The sequence below is a fragment of the Rhincodon typus genome, chromosome 29 (genome assembly GCF_021869965.1).
Source record: "Rhincodon typus isolate 14 chromosome 29, sRhiTyp1.1, whole genome shotgun sequence".
Lineage (NCBI taxonomy): Eukaryota > Metazoa > Chordata > Chondrichthyes > Orectolobiformes > Rhincodontidae > Rhincodon > Rhincodon typus.
This window is the reverse complement of record NC_063360.1, coordinates 31,797,301-31,809,314: the sequence shown is the minus strand read 5'-3', so window position 1 is coordinate 31,809,314 and position 12,014 is coordinate 31,797,301.

Below are 12,014 nucleotides of genomic sequence, written 5' to 3'. Positions count from 1 at the left end.
TGTCCGAGGTAAGTGCAGGTCATCAATGAGTGGATGTGATGAATTTATCATGCGTTCTAACCTGCCTCAGGACGCTGTGACCCCAGGAGGGTACCAGAGGTCGGTGACTCTGAAATGATCTTAGCCACTTTCAGGGAATGTGAAAGCCTTCTGATCCTAGATGAGATGATACACCAGCTCTTGAATCAGTGCTTCCTGAGGTGAGGGTCGTGCTCTGATCCAAGGAGACAGGGCTACATCCAGATCGCCCAAGCAATGCGCTCTTGTGCATAAGCATCCATCACCGCTTGGTCTCAACATGACCATGCATAGATGATAACTAGCTGTTAATGAACTTCAGGGTGAAATAAATATTATCAGAAGCAAATGAGGCTGAATAGATTTCAGCTGGTAATGTGAAGGCAGGTGAAGAAGGATGTCCCTAGAAAAAGAAAATGTGATAATTCCCATTTTGGAATAATGTTGATAACCACAGGAAACAACAGTGCTGATTCTCTGCAGAAACCAAAAGTTGAAGATGCATTCGATTGTCAATCAAAAAAAACCCTCGTTCTCTTGCTAAAATTGTATCAGAGTTTCAGGAAGTCTCTGGACACCTTTGCACAGATTTTAATTGCAAAAGGTCTTTAGTAAAATACCTGAGCCACGCATTTTAAACAATGAATAATGAGAAGCTGTAGAACTAAACAACATGCTGGCCCCATAAGCAACACAGGGCTTTCATAAGAATGACAGCTCTCGCAATAGAGACCCCCAGTTTTCATTCATCCAATGTTTAGTCGTAAGCACCAGCTTTGACAAGGTTTTTCAGTCAGTCACATTTAACCTTTGACCGCACAGGGGTCAGTCATGTTATTGTCAAGGTATTGAGTTACTGTGCTTTCGTTGACCCTACGTAGACCTTTGTTAGAGCTCTGTGTGGTTGCCATGTAGCAAACCCTACAATTGATCTCCAGCTGCCAAAGCAATGACACTTCAGCTTCCAAAACCCTCAAGTATGAGAAAAGCAAATATGTCTTTTTTCTCTGCCTCTGCATCACCTCCTCACTTTCCCATCCCCCACAATACCCCTACCAACTGAAGCCTCATACAGGCCCAGAGCTTTGCAAAGGACTGAGTCATTCATAGTTGAACAAAGGCAGAATCTGAATGGGGAAACAGAAAGGGTCTTCAATTGATTATTTTCTTTGATAGAATCTTTGAATCCAGGCACAGCCTTACTGCTGTGTCGGTGCTGACATCCAGGTGGCTTTTGCTAATACCTTCAGACCGAGGATTTTCACAAGCTACTAGGAAGATTAATGCCACTTGGCTCAACACATTTTGATGTCAATATCATGTCAACACCATATTGTTACAAATTCCTCTGATCAACATAGTCTCAAACAATAATTGTCAACACAGGGAGTTGGAGATTAAAATATTTGAAATCTTCAAAGCGGGGCCTCCTGTTTGTGCAATACCTTTTCTTAAATCCCTCTCTCCTTTAGGTGTTGACACAAAGCTGAGATTCTGTTCCAGGGGTACCAGCAGAAGTTCCAAAGTTTGATCTTGCGCCAGAGGGTTGTTGTTCGACACAATTCTGGACTCATTTAGCCTGCTGGAATGAAGTGATTAAACCAATGTTACCAGGAGACATTTGCATTTACCAAGTAAGCTCCAATTGGACATGCACTTTGGTATCTTTGCTCCCTCTTGGTGTTATTCTGAAGATTTTTTATTCATTGCACCGGAGAATATTATTCTAGAAAGTGCTAATTTATTTCTGCATGCACCTCAGTCTCAACGTTTATACTCGCTATGTAAACACACCACACTGGGTGGCATGGATGGACAGTGATTAGCACTGCTGCCTCACAATGCCTGGGCCATTGGTTCAATTCCAGCCTCAGGTTTGGAGTTTGGAGTTTGGAGTTTGCACGCTGTCCCTGTGTCTGTGGATTTCTGCCGGGTGCCCTGCTTTCCTTCCACAGTCCAAAGATGTGCAGGTTGGGTGGGTTGGCAGTGGTAAAATTGCCTGCAGTGTGCAGGATAGGTGGGCTAACTGAGGCAAATGTGAGCTCATGGGGATGGGGTGAGATACTCTCTGGAGGGTCAGTGCAGAATTAATGGGCCAAATGGTCTCTACTGGCACTGCAAGGATTCTATGACATGCAAGAATGTGACAGCAAAGGATGAAGTTATGCTCATGATCCTTGCATTTTGCAAGGAAAATAATAGCAAACGGGATTAAATGGAATGATCTTTAAGGCAGCTGGAGCAGACTTGAAGGGCTGAATGGCCTACTTCATTATTGAATTATTTGATAATTCTACAGTATGTTGGAAAGCATATTCACAACTTGGAGAGGAAAGAGAGGAGATTTCTGAGTAGCAGTATGTGGATAAATGAGAGAGAAAGGGACTGTTGTAGTGTCCTTATCTCTGAGCCAGAAGATGCGGCATCAAATCCCACGTGCTCCAATGGTGTATGATAACGTCTTAAGCTATATATATATAGAGAGAAGAAAGTCCATTGATTTGAGCTGCTGTGGGTCTGTCTGTCATGGAGGTGCATTTATGTGGGATAAATATGTTACAATAAATTCCCAGGGAACAATAGTCGATTCTTGAACCATTCAATATTTTAAAATGCTTTAATGGCTGATCATCTGCTCCCATCTCAGTCACTGATATTTCACTGATATCTCTATCTAATGTCTAAATGCTACACAAGAGATGAGAGATTTATAGCAAGCCCCTCTGGGGCAGCACAGTGGCTCAGTGGTTAGCACTGGTGCCTTACAGCATCCTTGGACAACTGTCTGTGTGGAGTTTGCACATTCTCCCCGTGTCTGCTTGGGATTTCTCCCGCAGGCCAAAGCTGTGCAGTTTAGATGGATTGGCCATGGTAAATTGCCCATAGTGTCCAGGGATATGTAGGTTAGGTGGATTAGCCATGGGAAATGCAGGGATAGGGTAGGGGGGTGAGTCTGGGTGGATGCTCCTCAGAGAGTCAGTGTGGTCTTGTTGGTCTGAATAGCCTGCTTCCACACTGTAGGGATTCTATAAAAAAGAATCTGGAACGTATGTTTGAAGAAACTACATTAGGTTATCAATCAATCTTAAAAAAAAAACTTGCTTTAACTTTATTTTATGTTTAGCATACAGTTCTTCATTAATGAAGTGATTGCCAACCATGGCATCATCTTATTGTTATATTAGTGAATGTTGTAATCCTTTTGCATGAGACTGAAAAGGAATATCTTTGTATAGTGGCACATATTCCAATCAGAACATTGTTGGTTACTTTGACAACTTAAAGTAGTCACTGCCTGGGAATTCCAGTGTAAATCCATGCCACCAACTTGAACTGACTCTGTGGGCACCTAGAGGGCAGAAGGACCAGCTCTGCAATTGTAAACTGGGTGACCTGTTAATAGTCACTTAGCAAAGGAGGGTGGACATGTTCTGGATCCTGCCTTCCAAGTGAGGGTGAACAACTCTGAAATCTTAGTAACTCTACTGGGCGACACTTTCTCACCAAGCTGTTCTGAAATGTTATTACACACTTCTGGGATGGATGGGTCTTGAACTGGTGTCCCCTGGCTCAGAGGCAGAGATGCTACCACTGCGCTACTGGGGGAGATGGGTGCTGCTGAGGCAGGTCGGTGAGGTTGAGATTCTAACAAGTAAAAATAAATGCAAGTTGCCAGAGACCGAGGGCTGGTGGGTAAAGCCCTGAGAGGAGAGGGGTATGAATGGGGACAGCCAGGGGGACAGTAATTGAAGATCTGATGATCCCCTCCTCTTCCAGGTCTACTGGGTAACATTCTTCATACAGAGATCATTAGGCTCGAGGGGCTGAATGGCCTACTCTTGCTCCTATGTTATATATTCAACCAGAAACCTTCAGAATCTAAACTACACCTGTTGATAAAATATTAATCTGTCTCTATTATTGGACTGAATCTTACCAGAAATTATCTCAGTGTCAGTTTTGACAACCTACCTAGAGGGTTTCTCTCCATGAGGCCTAAAGGTTTTCTCACACTATCTTCCCAAACTCATTCTATTAAACAGGCACCACGTCCCTGTAGTGCCCTGTTTGTAATAGTTGCCCACTCACTACAGGCTGGGAATATTTTGGGATCACTGACTATGGTTGTAGGGCCACTGTGCACCCAGTAAAATGCTGGCAGCCTAGAGCTATCCTGCATGGTTCAGATTAATCACCCTGGTCATGACTGACGAGGGAAAATTGACACTGTGCTTTATGGACAGGGACCTGCAGATCCTGGTGGACAAGATGAGGACCATCCTTTTTCCGCTGGCACTGCCAGTCCCTGCCAGCCTGGTCTGAGGTTACCACCTGGATCAACACAGTATCTGCGACCGGGAGAAATGCTCAGCAATGCAGGAAGAGCCTTCTCCAATCCATCAGAGTAAAGGTCACCACCTTCTCTCTGTTACCTCACACTCACTATAACTCTGCTACTGCACACATTTGACCTCTGGGAAAGGAGTACACTCTGGTCACTTCCAAAATTGCATGCAACATCGTCCCTCATCACTCCTACCCACTCCACCCTCACTCCCCAGATCGCTCATTCTGCGTTGAGCTCTGCATTTCCTACACACTCACCTGGGGCATCTCCCCGCCATTCCCTCACCTGCACCAGCACTAACAGCGGTGACAGCCACTTTATAGAATCCCTAACAGAGCAGAAAGAAGCCATTCGGCCTAACAAATATGCAGCAAACCTTTCCAAAAGCATTCTACCCACATCCACCCCCGAACCTAGAACCCGGCATTTCCACCTAATCCACCCTAACCTGCACATCTTTGGGCTTTGAGAGCAAACTGGAGCACCCGAAGGAAACCCACGCAGACACGGGGAGAATGTGTAAACTCCACACAGACAGTCACCCGCGGGCGGAATCGAACCCGGGTCCCTGACACTGTGAGGTAGCAGTGCTAAATGTTGTGTTGCCATAAATTTTCCTCTTTCATCTCACTCAATATCTTTTTCTTTCAGTCCAGGAGAAATAACCTACAATAGAGCAGGAAGAGGCAAGATGGCTGTTAGGTGACTAACATGTGGGTGGGGTTGCGTCTCCTCACTCTGTACAAGGAGATGATCCTGGCCATTGAAGACTGAGGCAGTGATGCTAAAACATGCAGTTCCCAATGACCGAGGCTAGGAGAAGCAGAACCCATTGCTGTGATGGTCTCCCATGACCACCAATGTGAACAGACTGTAAACATGGTCAAATTTCTCCATTCGCAATGCATTCCACATTTTCCATCCTTAAGGTGGAAGTGACATCAGGTCACAGGTGCCTTCCAGCTCCTCCTCTTTTACCTCAGGAGGAAGAGGTGATAGATCCCTTGGGTAAAATAACTCCACAGAGGCCAGTATCCAGTCACCAGGTCACCCTTTATTTACACGTGGAGAGTCCTTGGCTCTGATACAGTCTCGTCAGAGTCAATTCCAAGGAAGTCAGAATGTCTGACACTTCTGTTTATATCTGTCAGGCAGGGGTCCCTGATTGGAGCGGATTAACATCCCCGATCAGGGAACTCATACCATCAAAGTAGCTTCTTGCACCCTCCCCCAGCTCAGGTACAGATACCTCAGTGGGAATATTAGCTGGATTAGAGTTACTTGCTTGTGCCTATATCACTAACATGTCTGGCAGCTAACCAAGGATAAGGGGTGGCAATGGCCTAGTAGTGTTATCACGAGACTATTAATCCAGAGACCCAGCCAATGTCCTGGGGCCTGTGTTTGAATCATAGAGTCCAAGAGCCATTGAGTCATACAGCACAGAAATAGACACTTTGGTCCAACTTGCCCATGCTGACCCAGTTTCCCAAACTGAACTAGTTCCATTTGTCCGTGTTTGGCCCATATCCCTCCAAACCATTCCTGTTCAATGTTTTTATTTGTTGTAACTGTGCCACTTCCTCAGGCAGTTCTTTCCACATACGAACCGCCCTCTGTGTGAAAAAGTTGCCCTTCAGGTCCCTTTTAAATTTTCTCCTTTCACTCTAAAATTATGTACCCTAGATTTGAACTCACCCATTCTAGAGAAAAGGCCTTTGCTACTCGCCTTATCTATGCCGCTCATGATTTTATAAACATCTATGAAGTTACCTCTCAGCCTCTGATACTCCAGGGAAAATCAGCCGCAGCCTATTCCGCCCCTCCCTTTAGCTCAAACCCTCTAACCCCAGCAACATTCCTGTCTTTTCTGAACAGTTTCAAGTTTAGTAACATCTTTCCTGCAGCACGGAGACCAGAATTGTATGCAGTATTCCAAAAGTGATCTAACCAATGTCCTGTATAGCTGCAACATGACCTCCCAACTCCTATATTCAATGTACTGACCAAACATGACCTGTGTCATGCTTTTTCAACGACCCCACCCAATGCAACTTGCAGCCCACCTATGGAATCCAGTTCAAGTCTGCCCCAGGAGTGAGAATGGATTGTTTTTCTGTTGGGGCTTGGACCTCTTGGACTCAGAGGAGAGAGCATGGCCCACTGGGTCACAGCTCAAATGGATCTGCTCAGGGAATAGGAGAGCCATCAGACACAGACTGGATTATAAGATTTGAAAAGAATTCCAGAAACTTCAGCTATACCTTGAGATGCGGAGTTTTGCTCAACCCAGGGTGGTCCCACCACATACCCAAGCCTTAGCTGGTTTTCTTAAACGGAGGTGATAGGCGTGGGCTCGGCATTTTTAAACTAGGGTGGCTGAAATGTTTCAGCTTGGTCAGATGACTGAACTTCAGACAGTAGATAGGGTGTAAAAATCTGCCTCTGTGGTAAATTGCCGGTAAATCTATCCTAAGAAAATATGTAAGGTCAAGCAATAAGTGCAGGGGAAATGGCATTTTAAAACTCCTATTACTTTTAATGGGAGGAAATAACGGCCTTTCACCTTCTGCAAAGTTGGAATGAAAAGTTCTGAATTCACACAAAACATTTTGGAACACTGAGCCACTATCAAACGTGGGGTTTGCTGGGGCTTGCATCAGAAGAGGAGATGCAAGCAGAATTGAGAATTTGCATTTCCATCCCCAAACTCAGAACATGCCAAAGTGCCTTACAGACAATATTTTTTTAAATATGGGGAATATGGGGAACACAGCAGGCAGTTCACACACAGCACGTCCTCACAAACAAAGAACGTGATGGTGAATGTTCGATCACTCATTTGTAGGATGCCTATTGAAGGATAGATATTGGCCAAGCACTGGGACAACTCCCTTAATCTACAAAATAGTGCCTTGAGATTTTTTTTTTTGCCCTTAGAATGCAGACAGATCTCAGTTTAATGTCTCAAATGAAAGTCAGCCCCCCCAACGCTGCAGAACTCCCTGCGCTGAGCTATCAGCCTAGATTTTGTGCTCGGTTCTCAGGAAGTGAGAGTTCAACCTATAATAACAAGGTGTGGAGCCAGATGAACACAGCAGGCCAGGCAGCAGCAGAGGAGCTGGAAAGCTGACGTTTCGGGTCTGGACCCTTCTTCAGAAGCGTCAGCTTTCCTGCTCCTCTGATGCTGCCTGGCCTGCTATGTTCCTCCAGCTCCACACCTTCTTATCTCAGACTCCAGTATCGGCAGTTCCTTTTATCTCAGAGTTCAACCTATGACTGCTAAAGTTGTTTCCATTTCTGGGGGAGCAGATTGATTGGGGGAGGGTGGGGCTGCAGGCTGTCACTGTTTAAAATTTAAGGATGGCCCAAATAAGATAGGAAAAAAAGAAAGAATCTTGTTCAAACGGATGTGACTCTTTGGAGCTTTCTTCCTCTAAAGGAATGGAAGGCAGAGCCTTTGCATATTTTTTAAAGCAGAGGTAAACGGCTTCTTGATAAGTAAGGGAGTGAAATGTGTAGCTGGGAATGCAGTGTCATCAGATCAGTCAAGATCTAGTTGAACAGCAGAACAGGCTCCATGGGTCGATTGGCCTCTTCCTGCTCCTAATTCATTTGACCTGGTTAAGATCTCCGAGTGTTCTCACTGAGGCGTCAGTATCTGGGCTATAAAATAATCCCAATTGCGCCTTCATTTCGTTGCCTTGGCTCTAACCTCCAAGCAGTTTGTCACTGGGTCAATGGCCAACCACTCTGCAGTCTAGTGACAAGGTGGCATAACTCAACTCAATCCAAATGCTTATTCTGGAGTTCAATATGATTCCATGTATGTTTCGGCGGTAATGAGTTTGTCATTATTCAGCTGGACTTGGTGGAAGAGGCGCTAACAGTCCTGGCAGTTACAGGTTGTAATTATTTGTAACAGCCTTTTAGAGGTTGTGATGGAATAGTCTTCCATAATCTTTTGCTGTCTTCAGATGGTGTATTCTTTGACAGAAAATTGGGGCTTTCAATCCACGATAAGTGTAAGTGCTTCAAAAGTAGGACTCTGTAAAGGATCAGGGAAAGGCAATTATCTTGAACATCATGAGCAAGGGGTTCAATTTCTTGCCTCCCAAAATTTTGTTCACTATTTGCCACGCGTCACTCCATCTGCCACACGATCTGTTTCCCGAGGCTTGGCCCTACCGCTGTTGTGTGAGTTGGTCAGAAATATTTAATCACTACTGTTGCTGCTAATAGGGAAAGCACCTTGCCCAGGTTCTATGGCTATAGCCAAACTGATTACAGGGATGGGCCTCTCTACCTTATGCAGTGTCCTTCCCCACTGACTGAAAGCATGGGAAATCAGATCAGCCATGATCTTACTGAATGGCAGAGCAGGTTTGAGGGGCTGAGTGATCTACTCTTGTTCCTTGCTCGTATGTTGAGCATTTGGATAGCGGTTAGACACTGTTTCCTGGAGCATGATCTCTGTAACCATTGGGCCCAACTGGGATTACACAGCCATCCATTATACATTAACATTAATGTGGGGAAATTAGAGAAATTTGTATGAAGTACATACCCAGCAATTGCACAGATCTTTCTGTGATCAGTTTTATACAACATCTAGTTGACTAAAGGTTTCTGAATCCATCACTCTTTCAGGCAGTGAAACTCAGAACCTTTACCTTCTGGGTGAAAAGATGTTTCCTGAAGTCCTCTTTCATCATCCTACCAATTATATTAAATCTATAAATATCCAACTGACTATTGATCACCCTGCAAACAGAAATATATCATGCCCACCTGCTCTGTCTCGGCTTCATGATTTTATATAACTCAATTAAATCTCCCTTCAGCTTCCTCTATTTGAAAAACAACTCTAGCCTACACTGTCTTTCCTCATAACTCAAATTCTCATATCCTTTTCAGAAATGCCCCTTTGTTCCACAAAGCCTGTTCATCGCAAATGCTGGAAAAACTCAACGGGGCTGACAGCGACTGTGGAGAGAAAACCAGATTTAATGTTTCATTTAGTCATAGAGGTGTATAACACAGAAAAAGGCCCTTTGGCCCATTAAGCCTGTGTCTGTCAAAAACAACTGCCTAACTATTCTAATTCGATTTTCTAGCATTTGGCCCATAGCCTTGTATGTCTTGGCATCACAAGTGCACGTCTAAATATTCTTAAATGTTGCAGGCAGTGAGTTGCAGATTTCCAGTTCCCTCTAGCCGAGAAAACGTTTCCTCACCATCGCCTCTAAACCTGCTGCCTGCTACTTTAAATCTATGCCCCCAGTCATAGATCCCTCCATCACGGGTAAACGTTTCTTCTCATCTACCCTGTCTATGTCCTTTGTAATTTTATACATCTCAATCATGTCCCCCCTCAGTCTCCTTTGCTCCAATATGACCCTTCTTCAGAACTGATGAGAGAAATGAAACAATGATGGAATTTGTACTGGAAAGAAAATGAGGTAAAAGCAAATGGAACAGAAGGGAAGGTCAGGGGACGCTGGAGGGAGATTAGAGATCACAGGTGTCACAAAGAAAAGTAGCAAAAGGAATGAATTACTTGGCTGCATAATCCAATGCACCACTGTCCACCAGTAGGTGAGCTCTCAAAGAGACAGAGGAGCCAAGTCCTCCTGTGACGGAGGGAAGGAGTGACCTACAAAAACAGAACAAAAAAGACAATGGTGGAGGATGGGGTAGGAATAAAGATAATGATACTTAGAGATAGAGAGACTGGACTGATTGGAACGAGGGCCAGGTGGATTGCATTGAGTATGAGGTCCCTGATAGGGGTTGTTAACCTGGGCCAATCAGGGAGCCCTAGCTGACAGATATAAACAGGAATCTCTGAGAACCTCCTCACTCAAGGGACTGGCTCTGAGCAAACTAGTCAGAGTTCATGTACTGTGCATGTGAGAATAAAGTGACTTGGTGACAGGACACCTGCCTCTGTGGAGTTATTTTGGAGACAGACACAAACAGAGAGGCAGCTGGACAAACAGAGGGAGAGAAAAAAGAGATGAAATTAAGTTTTGTCTTTATATCATTACCATTTACAACATCAGTTTGTCACAAGGCTTTACAGGCAATTGTGTACTATGTAGGAGATTGTAGCTTGATATTGAAATAAACAAATATAGGAGTTAACTTTATTCCATTGTTGGAGTCCTTCTTGTATCTCTTGGATGGCAGAAAAAAAAGAGTGTTCATTTTACACCTGTAAAATATGGGTCAGGAATAACCCTTGGGACTGCTTGTTATGAGTTGAACTTGTGTAATTATTTCAGCTGTTTCACTTAAAAAGACTTTTAGAAAAAAACACGTACATTAAAAAGTGTGCTAAAGGTCCTGAGTTTTTCAGACATTTTTGGCTCGTATTTATAAAAGATTTTATGAAAACCTTGGCACTGGAAATTGGCCTGTGCTGCCAGAAAGTGTAAGCTGTTCCGGGCTGGAAGCGTGGTACCAGCCACATAGACGAGGATAAGGAAATCATCATGTTTACTGACACCAACGCTCCAAAGTTGATCACCAATTGCACATTTGCATATTTCTGAATGTGCACGCAGACAATATTCAGCCAATTTTGAAAACTTAAAATTGAGGCTCTACTTTGTTGAACACTTTATGTCTCTTACCAGATATACTCTTACATTAAAATTGTATCATTAGCTATTTGCCACTCTTGGTTTAATGTGTTTATGAGAGATATCTCTGCTCATGTGCTCCTGGGTATCAGCGGGCACAGCCATTAAACACCTGAGTGAGACCCTTGGCTTTTCCAGGATTTGTTTGTTGGTGCTGGTCACACAAGATAACGACATGCCCAGTGACCGCTGCTAGCCCAATTAAAAAGCTAAGTCATACCTGAATGTGCAGCCCAGAGGAGCAGGAATATTCCTTACTACTTTCAAACGCTACCCTTTTCTCTTGGCCATGACCTGGCCTTACCACCTACTCACGGTGTCCAAAACCCAAACCTGTGCCCACAACCTCCAGGCCCGTTCTCACCAGGGCTGCAGTGAATTTATACCAGAATTTGCCAAAGTTGCAAAGTAGCTGGCTGGTTCAAATATTGACTCATAATGACAAAGGTTGGGCGTTCAATATGGAGCCTTGGGCCTCACCGTATGAGAAGAGTGGATGACCCTTGGCCCCCTATATAAGCCTTTTCTGAACTCAAGAGGTTCTGAAGAAGCGTAGTATCGGGCAGGAAATATTAACTCCGTTTTCTCTCCTGTTGAGTTTCTCCAGCATTTTCAGGTTTATTTCGGATTTCCAGTAACTGCAGTATTTTATTTTTATTAGACAACCCCACCCTCACCAGGCGACCTGTGGCCAGGGCTGTGACGCGGAAATGTGTGCAGGAAGGAGGCACTCTGAACACTGGTGTCCTGCTCTGCTACTGAGTGGGAGATTCGCTCCACACAGTCAGGTTCATCTGGACACTAAGGGGTTATGAGACTGGGATTACCTTCAAGCTGATTGGATCGTTCGTGTTGGTCTCTTAGTGAAACATTGAAGATTATTTGTGGACTTGGCAGGGTTGATGTGGAAAGGTTGTTTCCCCTTACGGGAGAGTCTAAGACCATAGACATAATCTCAGAATAAGGGGGTCACACACTGAAGACAGAGAAGAGGAGGAATT